Source organism: Sinocyclocheilus rhinocerous, unplaced genomic scaffold, assembly GCF_001515625.1.
Source record: "Sinocyclocheilus rhinocerous isolate Xijiao unplaced genomic scaffold, SAMN03320098_v1.1 scaffold416, whole genome shotgun sequence".
In the NCBI taxonomy this organism is placed as follows: domain Eukaryota; kingdom Metazoa; phylum Chordata; class Actinopteri; order Cypriniformes; family Cyprinidae; genus Sinocyclocheilus; species Sinocyclocheilus rhinocerous.
In genome coordinates, this window is record NW_015647952.1 from 908,731 (window position 1) to 921,064 (window position 12,334).

At 33.8% G+C, this 12,334-nt stretch overlaps 1 long non-coding RNA gene across 1 annotated transcript in view; it reads right to left on the reverse strand.

Moving 5' to 3' along the window:
- LOC107709420 (uncharacterized) overlaps positions 1–1,303 on the reverse strand; it is an 11,465-nt gene extending 10,162 nt beyond the window's left edge. The window contains exon 1 of the long non-coding RNA XR_001636499.1: positions 1,051–1,303. This is a non-coding gene — a long non-coding RNA (uncharacterized LOC107709420). The remainder of the gene's footprint in view (positions 1–1,050) is intronic.
- Positions 1,304–12,334: the final 11,031 nt, after the last annotated feature.

Below are 12,334 nucleotides of genomic sequence, written 5' to 3' on the forward strand. Positions count from 1 at the left end.
TTACCTCAGTTTGAGCCAAATTAAATAAATGCTTTCATAGTGGTATCCAAACACTTTATTCAAATAGCTCACCGACTCTGCCCTCCACACTCTGACTCATAGGTAACAAACATATGACATGGAAATACTGAATAAAAAAAGTCAGTGGGGGTGAATTATGGGACATTTAAAAAAACATTGATGTAAAAGTCAAGCCAGTCTGTCATTACCTCAAGCTTTTACAGCAACACCTTTTGGCTTACGGTTTGGGTGAGAGCTGAAAGTGTACTGGTTCACTGGCTTTCCCCATCAAGACATTTGAGTGTCTATTAATGCCTCTAGAAATGGCCAGATAATTGTTCCTTTAGTTTTGATTTTAGGAGGCCTGACTTTTACTTCAGCTTGTATAATAGATTTCTGGTTACTGTTTAAAAAAAATAAGATGCAGTCCTGGCTGTGCTAATCTATGGTTTGCATGGAATGTCTTCGTTTCAGTATTGTGACTTGTTACCTGAATAATGTCCATGAGTAAGCGAATTAGCAATTGACAAGAGACAGCGAATGATTGGCGCAATGGAAAAAGTCCGGAAAGCAGTGGATGTGCACACACTCATTTAGCCTTTGTGAGCTAAGAGACTTTCAAAAACATTAAAATATATGTACGCTCATTAACTCTCTGAAATTGTGGATTTCTACATTTCTTTTTTCTGATTTTCTTATAAAAGCTTTATCTTCATCTGATTAGAAATAAGTCAAACCATATAATTCAAGGAACCACAGACATGAAAACCCACAATATGTTACAGTGCCATCTTTGTTGCTCAAATAGTTTTAACAATCAACCTTTTGTATCAGTGACTGGAAACTTCCTATAAATGGTAAGCAAATCTGCTGAGAAGTTGTGGGATAGTTTCATCAATTCAGAACTGTTTGGGTTTACATACATAGTAGGTTTAGTGTTAGGGCTTGGCTAACTCAGGTAGCAACAAAATCAAAACACTACTACACATCCTTAGTTGTTAGTATTTATGTGACTTGTTTTAGGATTTTAAGGCATACCCACTCACTGACCTTTCAAAGTCTTTGCTTCTGATGAGATATACAGCAGCAGACTGATGAAGGCCCAAATCTTTCAATCCAAAATGTCTTCTCAGCTCCTTTGAAATATTTTTCATAGGCCCGTATTTCTTTTGAACAGCAGGTAATTAATATTGTGCAGTTTTGTTTATGGTGGGGTGCCACACCTGAACTGACTGAAAACACCTGACAGCAATTATACCCTCTTCAAGAGTTCATTATCCAAACATTCCACAGACCTTTTCCATTAAGGACTTGAATTGTTTAAACCAGGCTTGTTCCTGAGATCTACCTTCCTGCAGAGTTTAGGTCCAACTCTAATCAAACACACCTGAAGCAGCTAATCAAAGTCTTGAAAATCATAGGCAGGTGTGCTGGAACAAAACATATTCCAGACAATACAGACCTGGCAATGCAACATGTTCTTTGCTATTGCTATATATTATTATCAATATTTTGTATTATTCATTAGTATGATTTAGAAGTTTTAAAAACATTGTAGATCACCCATTCAGAAAATTATATGCTGCTTAACCAAATCATTTAAAAAACACTTAAAAAATCATTTTAAATATGTATTGTGAGCTTATATGATGATGATGTTTGATGATTGATTCTGTTAAATTCTAAAACAATAAAAACAGATTTAGATAAATTTGTTTTTATTGTATATTATAATATTTTATTATGATATATAATATATTTTTTTATTATTATTTACATATGATAAAACCAAATTCTGATTAAATTAACTTATAATCTTAAATTAATCTGTCAAAGTGTCAAAAATGTTCTGAAGTGTAAACATTGTACCTCAACTGTGCAAAGGCTAAATCATTCTAATATACATTATAATATACAGGTATTTTAAAGATAGAAAAAAACTTTTTTTCACTGTTCATTGATTTAGAATTGAACTTTGTAATCTTTATAATTAAAGGTGTGGAGAGAAAATTAACATATACTACATACTGTGCTTTAATGTTTATTATAGTGGCAGAATTCATGCTATTAAATAATAATATATTGAAAAATAGTAAAATAATACTTTAAATTTAAATTTTTAAAATAATTATGATAAAAAAAATAATATAATAAAAATGTGTTTTAAAATACTTTCAAACAAATAATAGTGGCTGGATTGAGACTCCTTCGACAGAATATTCTTTCTGCTGTTCGGAGGAAGAGCTCAAAATGACAGACTTTCAACAAAACCGTCACAAGCCTCACACACAGCAGTCTCACTCAACTCGATGGCTCCACCCAGCAGTAAACGCTCTCCATTTTTTCATAGTGAAGGCAGAGCAGGAAATGATATTATTGTTGCATTTTTCCCATGCCCATTTGCCCTGTGCTTGACCCCCTCCTTCGGCTGCTGGGAACGGTCACTTAGTGATTAGTGCTGTGAGCATCTTAGTTTTCATCCGCAGAGATCTGTGTAGGGGGTGTTCGGAGACCTTTACAGTGCATCCGTGTGGCTGTGAGAGAGAACTTGTGGGAAAAACGGCTTTATGTGGTGCTGCCGCTGTAAATAGAGCATCAGCAAATCTGTTTAACAATCACTCATGGGATGTTTAATGAGTCTATAGTTAGCAATTCCAGCAGAGAACAAAAAGACATTTTTAATCAATCAGCTACATTGCATTACAAATGCACATTGCGCTGTGCTGCCTTTCGCAGTGGAGTTGATTACGGCTGTTCAACATCAGTCTGTTCTTCAGTCGATTAATATTGTGTATAATAAGGATGCTCATGGGAAAGGCAACATCCAAACAGTGAAGCGCATTGTGTCTTAAATCCAACCAAGTGACATCATGTCGTTTTACCACTGAGGTCATATGAAACGCCCTGCACCGTGCTTCCCAAGAGAGGACAGTGGAACATATTAGGTGTTTCGGGACACTCTGGGTGGAAGCCATATTTTAAGGTCTAAATTAGGTCCGCTAGTCTCAATCCTTGACCGTAATGGAGGAAAATGTCAGTATGATCTCAGGACATCACCCAAGTCTGCTGTCATTATCTATTAATGTTAAACTAGCCCTCAATAGTTCCTATAAGCATCGATTTACTCCTAATAAGAAGTCAGAGAAATGATTCTGTCTGGATGCTTCTAATACACACTATATTTGTAGTTTTCTTTTGTATCTTTGAATGGAATATAGCCGCTTTTATACACCAAAGTTTGTAAATTACAGTAAAATTGCTGGATTGCCAGATTTTTCTGGTAAATATATCATATCTGCTGTGTTGTTCATACAAGCAGCTGATTTCTGTATTTTTATCTTTAAGGCTATCATTCACACAAAAGCACCAAAACAGCATAAAACTGCAGTATCAGTGATAAATTTGTTGACAAATTCAGCATTACATCACTTGCTCGCCAATGGATCCTCTGTAGTGAATGGGTGCCGTCAAAATGAGACACTGAATGAGAATTTGTTTCCACTTCACAATACATTAATTGATGGACTGGAGTCCTGTAGATTACCTGTGGATTATTGTGATGTTTTTATCAGCTGTTTGAACTCTTATTCTGATGGCACCGCATCCATTGGTGAGCAAATGATATAATGCTACATTTATGCAAAACTTTTCCAATGAAGAAACAAACTCATCTACAACTTGGATGGCCTGAGAGAGAGTAAGTTTTCAGCAAATATTCAATTTTCTGTGAGTTGTTCCTTTAAATGCTGTGCTGTTTTCTTTTTCTTCTCTCCAGATGAAAAGAAGCACTTTGGTTTCACTATCTGTCCAGTTTGACAACATATGTTTGACTTCTGAGTGACAGGCGTAAGGGGACGATCACAATGTGTTTTTGCTTTCTAAAAACCAGGATACTGCTTGAACTCTTATTCTGATGGCACCGCATCCATTGGTGAGCAAATGATATAATGCTACATTTATGCAAAACTTTTCCAATGAAGAAATAAACTCATCTACAACTTGGATGGCCTGAGAGAGAGTAAGTTTTCAGCAAATATTCAATTTTCTGTGAGTTGTTCCTTTAAATGCTGTACTGTTTTCTTTTTCTTCTCTCCAGATGAAAAGAAGCACTTTGGTTTCACTATCTGTCCAGTTTGACAACATATGTTTGACTTCTGAGTGACAGGCGTAAGGGGACGATCACAATGTGTTTTTGCTTTCTAAAAACCAGGATACTGCACAATAGTATCCAAAGGCAAAGCCACATTGTTGATTATTGAAATATACAGTGGGTACGGAAAGTATTCAGACCCCCTTAAATTTTTCTCCGTACCCACTGTATATATATATATATATTTTGTTTTTTTTTTGTTTTTTTTGTTTTTTTATGTGGCACTCATGAAAAACACTAGATGTGAACAGTGGAATGGCAAAAATAATTAGAAGGTCATGCAAAAGACACAAGCACAACATTTAAAAACGTCCAAACGGTGCGTATATACATACAGAAACAATGAAAAGCGGCGCAGTGGAATACAAAAACGTGTTCTGTTTGATTGTATGATTCATACTTTACTTGATACGCTACTTTTGAGCAAACTTGATTAATTTTTTATAGGCCTACGTGTTTGTCATCCTCTCCTCACCTTCTGGAAAAAAAAGAGAACCCTAAAGATCTCTGACACATTACTGACACATCACTTACTGAATGAAACAAATCCAAACTAATCACAAGTCATCATACATCAAAATGACGATATATCATTCTGGCTCCAACTATCAGCCAGACCTCAATTTATTTGGCATCCTAAATCGCTTTTGTGGCATTTTTAAAGCACACCAATACTCTGTGATTCCAGTCCAGCTTTTCCCTTCCAAAGCTGGATAAACAAGTCATGAAATCTGGGCAGCAAGAACTGCAGGACTATAGCTGTACTGAGAGCCAGAGTATCACATCCAGTCACACACATACACACCTCTTCCTCACAAAATGAATGAACTCTTTACTTTTTTTTTTTTCAGATACACAGGACTGGGTGTAATAATTGGCTTCCATTTCCTTTTATTGAGAGAGAGCACTATAAACTGTTTATGTATTTTAGTGCATTGCCTGACTTGAGAAGTTACATCATAGTTCAACTGAAAGTCAATTGAAGGTTTTTTTAGTACCCTAAAATTTACATTTTACGTCATTTTTTTTAATCAAACAAAGACATGGAGAAAGAGCAAAAGGAATGTACACTAAATATTATGCTATAATGTTTCATATATTGTAGTGGCAGAATTGATGCTGTATTAACTAATATTCCAAATTATTAAAATAAATAAGGCCTATAATTAAACATTTAATAAAAATATATATATATTTTAAATCTGATTTAAAATGTGCAAGAAAAACGTAATAATAGAGTTTAAAAATAAGAAGAAGAAAGTTTAGCCATATATACAGGTGCAAGACTGACTGAGTCATGCAATAATTGTCTTCATTTGTGTTGTGTACATTATGATTGCATCTAATCATTTCTCGTCAGTTGTATACCACGTTTTACCTTTTTTTAACAGTTCAGGATGTCTGGTGACTGTTTATATGACAGATCCCAGAAGCCTTTGTGTTTGAGATTGGGACTATTGTAGTAGCTCAGGAGGTTTAGTTAGTTTGGTTTGGCAACAGTCCTTCATTTTAGGGTTTCAAACCACTGTTTAGTGTTTGCATAAACAATTGCATTGTTCAATGTCAACCTTATTTTTACCTCCTTTCTTTTTTGAAAGTAGGATCGTGTCAACAGTTGGACTCGGAGTGGTCCTAAAAGTCTTACTCTCATGAATTCCAGCCGGGCTCTCATTGATACAGTAACAAAGCACGTTGAGTGTTGTTGGCCATTCGGTTAAATCATACAAACAATGCGGATTCTGGAATTTTCTGACACGTTACAGCTATTTATGATTATTGTGCACTTAATATTTCAAAGATGACAGAACTGTGTAGGGAGTTGTGTTTTAGTATCACAAAACATGTCTGATTTAATATACTCTTTTCTTTTGTTCCCTGTAATTATGTGTATATTTTATTTATTGAAGATTCATTTACAAATAATTAATGGATATTACAACTGCATTTTTATTTCTTTGTGTGATTGTGTAAACCATTAGAGTGATTTATGAAGTGGATATTGGAATAAAGCTGTTGGCTTGCGGCTTGGGAACTGTAAGAACTGGATTAGAAGGTTTTGGGCCTGTGAAAGTAAAAAAAAAGAAAATACCAACAAGCCCAGCAATCCAAGGTCCACAGTGGTCTTGTGTGTGTGTTATCAGTCGAGTGCCAGTGAGGTGGGGGATACCGTGGCATTATACAGTGGTACTGTGGCATCCGTCTATGATGAATAATGCCAGGCTTAGAAGATGTGCCCAAGCCAAGATTTGAAAAGCTTTGAAAGAGGAGGAGGAGAGAAATCGGGATTGTTCTTAAGAAAAACATTTCTATATGCACATTTTGTTGTTATACTGTAAATTTCAGCAGTTGGTTTTATTTTTTGTTAATTTATAGCATTCTTAGATTTTTTAAATGTCTTGTTGGTTTTTGTGAGCATCTGAAACATTTTCAAACAGAAAAAAATACACTAATATGTGCTATTTATCTTTAAAAATGCTCCATTGGTGCAGGGTTTAAGTAAAGGCCGGTATTTGCGATACAGTATCTGAGGTGATTTTGTCAAGTGCATGGCTTCCTACAGAAATTGCTGTCACTCTTTACCTCTAACATCTGCTTCCATTAAAAGCCACTCAGAATGGTAATTTAGTGACCTGCTGAGCCCTGAAGCCATCTCTACTGAAGCACACCTGTGTTTTTCTAAGAGTATAATAGGATCAGGACTATTAGTTGGCAATTAAGAGATTGTTTAAACCTAAAGTATTACCAGATCACATTACAGGCACTGGCCAAAACTGAAACAAGTTCACAAGTGCAAGTCACCAGACAGAAATGGAAACCTCTTTAATGCTTATATATTTATGCTGAGAACATGATCATCTTGTGCTGAGATACTGTATTAGTATACATGCTGCTTTGTTACAAATGCTGTGGAAGATTTGTTTGTGGAACATTAATTAATGCCAAAGAGTGGTCACAGCATAAAAAAAAAATTAAAAAAAAATAATAAAATAAAATAAAATAAAATAAAACCCTGATAGCATTCTTTCAACAGCTTTTAATTATTTTTAGGCTATATTTTTGGTACATATGAACTCTTAAAATAAATAATGTCACTTTTCTTTATATAAATATTTGAGTTATTTCCACAGCTATGACCCTTCATTTAGAAAGTCTAGTTAAGTCTAGTCCCCGTTTCATATTAGTAGGTGACATAAGTGTTCATATGGTTCTGAGTATAACTTGAAGCAGCCAAAAGTAAGGAGTTTAAAACATGCTTAACTAAACATTTATATTAAGAAGACATTGTGCACCGTGTGAATTTGATAACTTTTGATTGACCCTTGTGGATTATTAAATCTTAAACACACACACACACACACACACACACACACAGGGACCATGATTTGTGTAGCACTGAAAAACATGTCCAAGAGCTTACCTAATGTTTCACTTGTGGACCAATTTGGCCCGTCCAACACCCTGCAGCTGTTAACATACCGTAAAAATGCTCAGACTGGGCCAAAAGACAGGAAGTGGCTTGTATTTAGCCATCAACTTGATAACCACCATTATTTTATTTTCTTATGAGAAAAGTAAAGAACAAACTACAAAAGAAAACTTCTGTGAAAAGAAAACGGTCAGAAAAAAAAACAGTCAATTACACACGGTCAAACTGAAATTACTGATGTGCATTTAAATGGTTAGGATTATCATAACATGTTACTGTACGTTCAATCTGTCAGTAGGCAATAAGTCAACATTTTGAAAAGTGTTTTTGTTTGCTTTGAAAACTATGTGTAAAAGCATGTCAAACGAGCCAGTAAAATATTGTTAATGTCAACATGTCGCCCTCTACTGTTCAAGAGACACAACATATTAATCACTTTCCCCTGAATGGAAATATTTGCAGCAGAAATAAAACTACATAAAATAGATATACGAAATAAATAAGGTTTAGTACATACCCATTATCATTTTATTTTAAGTGTCCAATCTAATTACAGTAGCATGTTCAAGTGATATGACCACAGATAATAGGCCTAAACATGAAAACATTAAATTAATATTGTAATAAAGTTTTGGGCTGAAACCTAACAAAAGATTTAACACCAATTCATGTCAAAAGATAGATAGATAGATAGATAGATAGATAGATATATAGATTTCTCTGTTAAAAATGAAAATAAGGGTTTAACTTCATAAAAATGTTTGTGCAGGTAACCTTTTTCAAAATAAAAAAGAAAGAAAGAAAACACATTAAAAAAAAATAATAAAATAAAATAAAATAAAATAAAATAAAATAAAATAAAATAAAATAAAATAAAATAAAATAAAATAAAATAAAATAAAACCCTGATAGCATTCTTTCAACAGCTTTTAATTATTTTTAGGCTATATTTTTGGTACATATGAACCCTTAAAATAAATAATGTCACTTTTCTTTATATAAATATTTGAGTTATTTCCACAGCTATGACCCTTCATTTAGAAAGTCTAGTTAAGTCTAGTCCCCGTTTCATATTAGTAGGTGACATAAGTGTTCATATGGTTCTGAGTATAACTTGAAGCAGCCAAAAGTAAGGAGTTTAAAACATGCTTAACTAAACATTTATATTAAGAAGACATTGTGCACCGTGTGAATTTGATAACTTTTGATTGACCCTTGTGGATTATTAAATCTTAAACACACACACACACACACACACACACACAGGGACCATGATTTGTGTAGCACTGAAAAACATGTCCAAGAGCTTACCTAATGTTTCACTTGTGGACCAATTTGGCCCGTCCAACACCCTGCAGCTGTTAACATACCGTAAAAATGCTCAGACTGGGCCAAAAGACAGGAAGTGGCTTGTATTTAGCCATCAACTTGATAACCACCATTATTTTATTTTCTTATGAGAAAAGTAAAGAACAAACTACAAAAGAAAACTTCTGTGAAAAGAAAACGGTCAGAAAAAAAAACAGTCAATTACACACGGTCAAACTGAAATTACTGATGTGCATTTAAATGGTTAGGATTATCATAACATGTTACTGTACGTTCAATCTGTCAGTAGGCAATAAGTCAACATTTTGAAAAGTGTTTTTGTTTGCTTTGAAAACTGTGTTAAAGCATGTCAAACGAGCCAGTAAAATATTGTTAATGTCAACATGTCGCCCTCTACTGTTCAAGAGACACAACATATTAATCACTTTCCCCTGAATGGAAATATTTGCAGCAGAAATAAAACTACATAAAATAGATATACGAAATAAATAAGGTTTAGTACATACCCATTATCATTTTATTTTAAGTGTCCAATCTAATTACAGTAGCATGTTCAAGTGATATGACCACAGATAATAGGCCTAAACATGAAAACATTAAATTAATATTGTAATAAAGTTTTGGGCTGAAACCTAACAAAAGATTTAACACCAATTCATGTCAAAAGATAGATAGATAGATAGATAGATAGATAGATATATAGATTTCTCTGTTAAAAATGAAAATAAGGGTTTAACTTCATAAAAATGTTTGTGCAGGTAACCTTTTTCAAAATAAAAAAGAAAGAAAGAAAACACTGATTTTCATCCTCATCAAAGCGTAGCTGTACTCTTTAAATATTTATTTTCTGTCTAACGCTTTGGAAAAAAGACGATAAAAATGTTTTGTTTCAAATCAATGATTTTTGGTGTGTCTCGTCTCTCGTGTGGTGTGTAAATGATGACAAACTGTTAATTTTGGGATAGACCCTTCCTGAGACAGAGAAGACAATTCAGCCGCAAGGTGGCAGCAAATGCCTGTCTATATCGGATATCTCAGTTTACGTTACATGAACACTTTAATTTTTTAAAGACGAGTTTGAACAGTAGCCTACAGTAGTTAGGTAAACATTAATGTTCAAAATGCTGAAAATTAAACAACTACTGCAAATAAAAGTGAATTTGATGGTCTATTTCATGTTTTTTTTTTTCTACCTCATATCTTAAAATAACTAGTTATAGCCTATTATACTGCAGTACAACATCCCTGCATTTGAACTCCACATTCACATAAGTGGATGAATTTAGATTCATGTGATTTTTGGGTAACACTTTACTGTGGCACTAATATACATTAATTCATGCTTAACTAATGCATAGATAATCATGAGTTAATGTATAACTCCTGATTAAGAACTAAACTTTTTGTTAATGATTAGCCTACTGCATCAGCAACAAATGAACATTCTATATGATTAAGTAATCAATACATTGTTATTAGTTAAATGTGTCATAATGTATCAATTCCCTAAAAACATTATAGTATTAACTAATTGAGTAAATTCATGTGTTAATTACCACAATGGGTCGAAGCCATGCATTTCAACTTCCAGTTGTCTGCTTTAATTGATCACAATGATTTGCAAATGTATCTTTATGTTATGACTTTACTTGTTGAGGCACATGACTAACTAATTCAAAATCCATAACCACAATGACATATTACTTAACAATTAGTTAATAGTCCTGTGCTTCAACAAGTCATAAAATAATGATAACTTTGCAAGTCATTAGCTAATGATTAATTAAAGCAGATAACTGGAAGTTGAAGTACATAGCTTTGACTATTGTGGTAATTAACATGAATTTACATCATTAATTAATATAATATGTTATAAGGGGATTAATACATTATGACACATTTAACAAATAAGAATGTATTGATTACTTAATGAAATATAGAATGTTCATTTGTTGCTGAAACAATAATCATTCATAAATGGTTTAGTTCTTCATGAGTTATACATTAACTCGTGATTATCTGTGCATTAGTTAAGCATTATTTAATGCATATTAGTGCACCCGTATTGTAAAGTGTTACCGAATTTTGTTTCTGTAAGCACTCTATCAATGTAACTTAAAATCGTACATTTTAATGAGTGCATTCAGAATTATAATCACATTATTTTAAAACTGGTTTACAGTAAATAAAGCCTCAAAAAGGAAAAAAAAGATCTCCCAAAAATCATTTACTTTACCTTCATGTCATTACAAACTTTCTCACTCCCATGAAACAAAACAAGATTTTACAGTAGGCAGAAAGTAATCAAGCCCAAGTCACAAATCACTTGCATAGCATTTTCCCCCCCATACAATAAAATGATCAGACTCATTCTGCCTAACAGCACCTTTTGAGTTCCACAGAAAGTAAGTTATATTTTATCCGTTTAATACCCACAGTGAGTCAAAGTCAACTGTGGCTCCTTCTGGGATGTTTAGATAGACGATAAAGATGAACTAAGACTCAGCAGGGGGAGCCCATTATCCTCTGACTGTATGTACATATTAAAACAAGCACTGTAAAACATACACAAATGGCAATGTTACTAGATATCATGCAGAATCAGAATATGTACAGTATAAGTCATTAATTAATCTCTCATAAATGCAATGATGAATTATCATAAGAAGGCAATGTTAATCACTCTTAAGAAGAGATCTTCTATATTGGAGTACAGCACTTCAGAATGAAGATCTTAATGAGAGTTTTTGGGTAAAGCTACGCTAGAGCCATCTCGATAACCAAAACCCTGCTTCACCCTTTTGTAGAGAAACCGCAAAAGTGATGTCAGATTTGTGTAATGAGGAAGTTTCCACCGCCACCCTAATGAGATTTTCTTGGCAGCGCTTATGGCTCCATCTAATGCAACATAATGCTGAACGCAAGACCCCCTATTGATGCCTGATGATGTAATGCATGATGCAACCGAGTGTAAGGCTTTGACCAGATTATATAAAAGATGAGGCCGAGGGATATTGGTGGAAAATCGTGCCGTTAGGAGAGAACAAGTTTTGTAGAACTTTGTATAAAGGTATAAATGTGGATCTAAAAAAGTATAGCTTCTCTCTGTTTGGTAACAGTCTACAAATACACGTTGTTGCCTTTCTGCTTTTATCGTTATTAAGAAACCTTTTGATATATGAATATATGAAGAGGCCATATTGTGACCGATGCGATGAAAGCCCTAATCTAATCATCAAATTTTAAGTAAGCTCTATTGTTAAACTGAGGTTTATTGAGCTGCCTGTTCTATAAATACAGATGTCCTCTATGAGTTTGAACTGTGTGTGGTGGGGGTGAAAAGCTCTGAAGCCATGTGCCATTTTAAACCTTTCTTTTATGTGCCTTTTTACTTCATGTAACCGCACATGAAGGCTGGCTCCGCACAG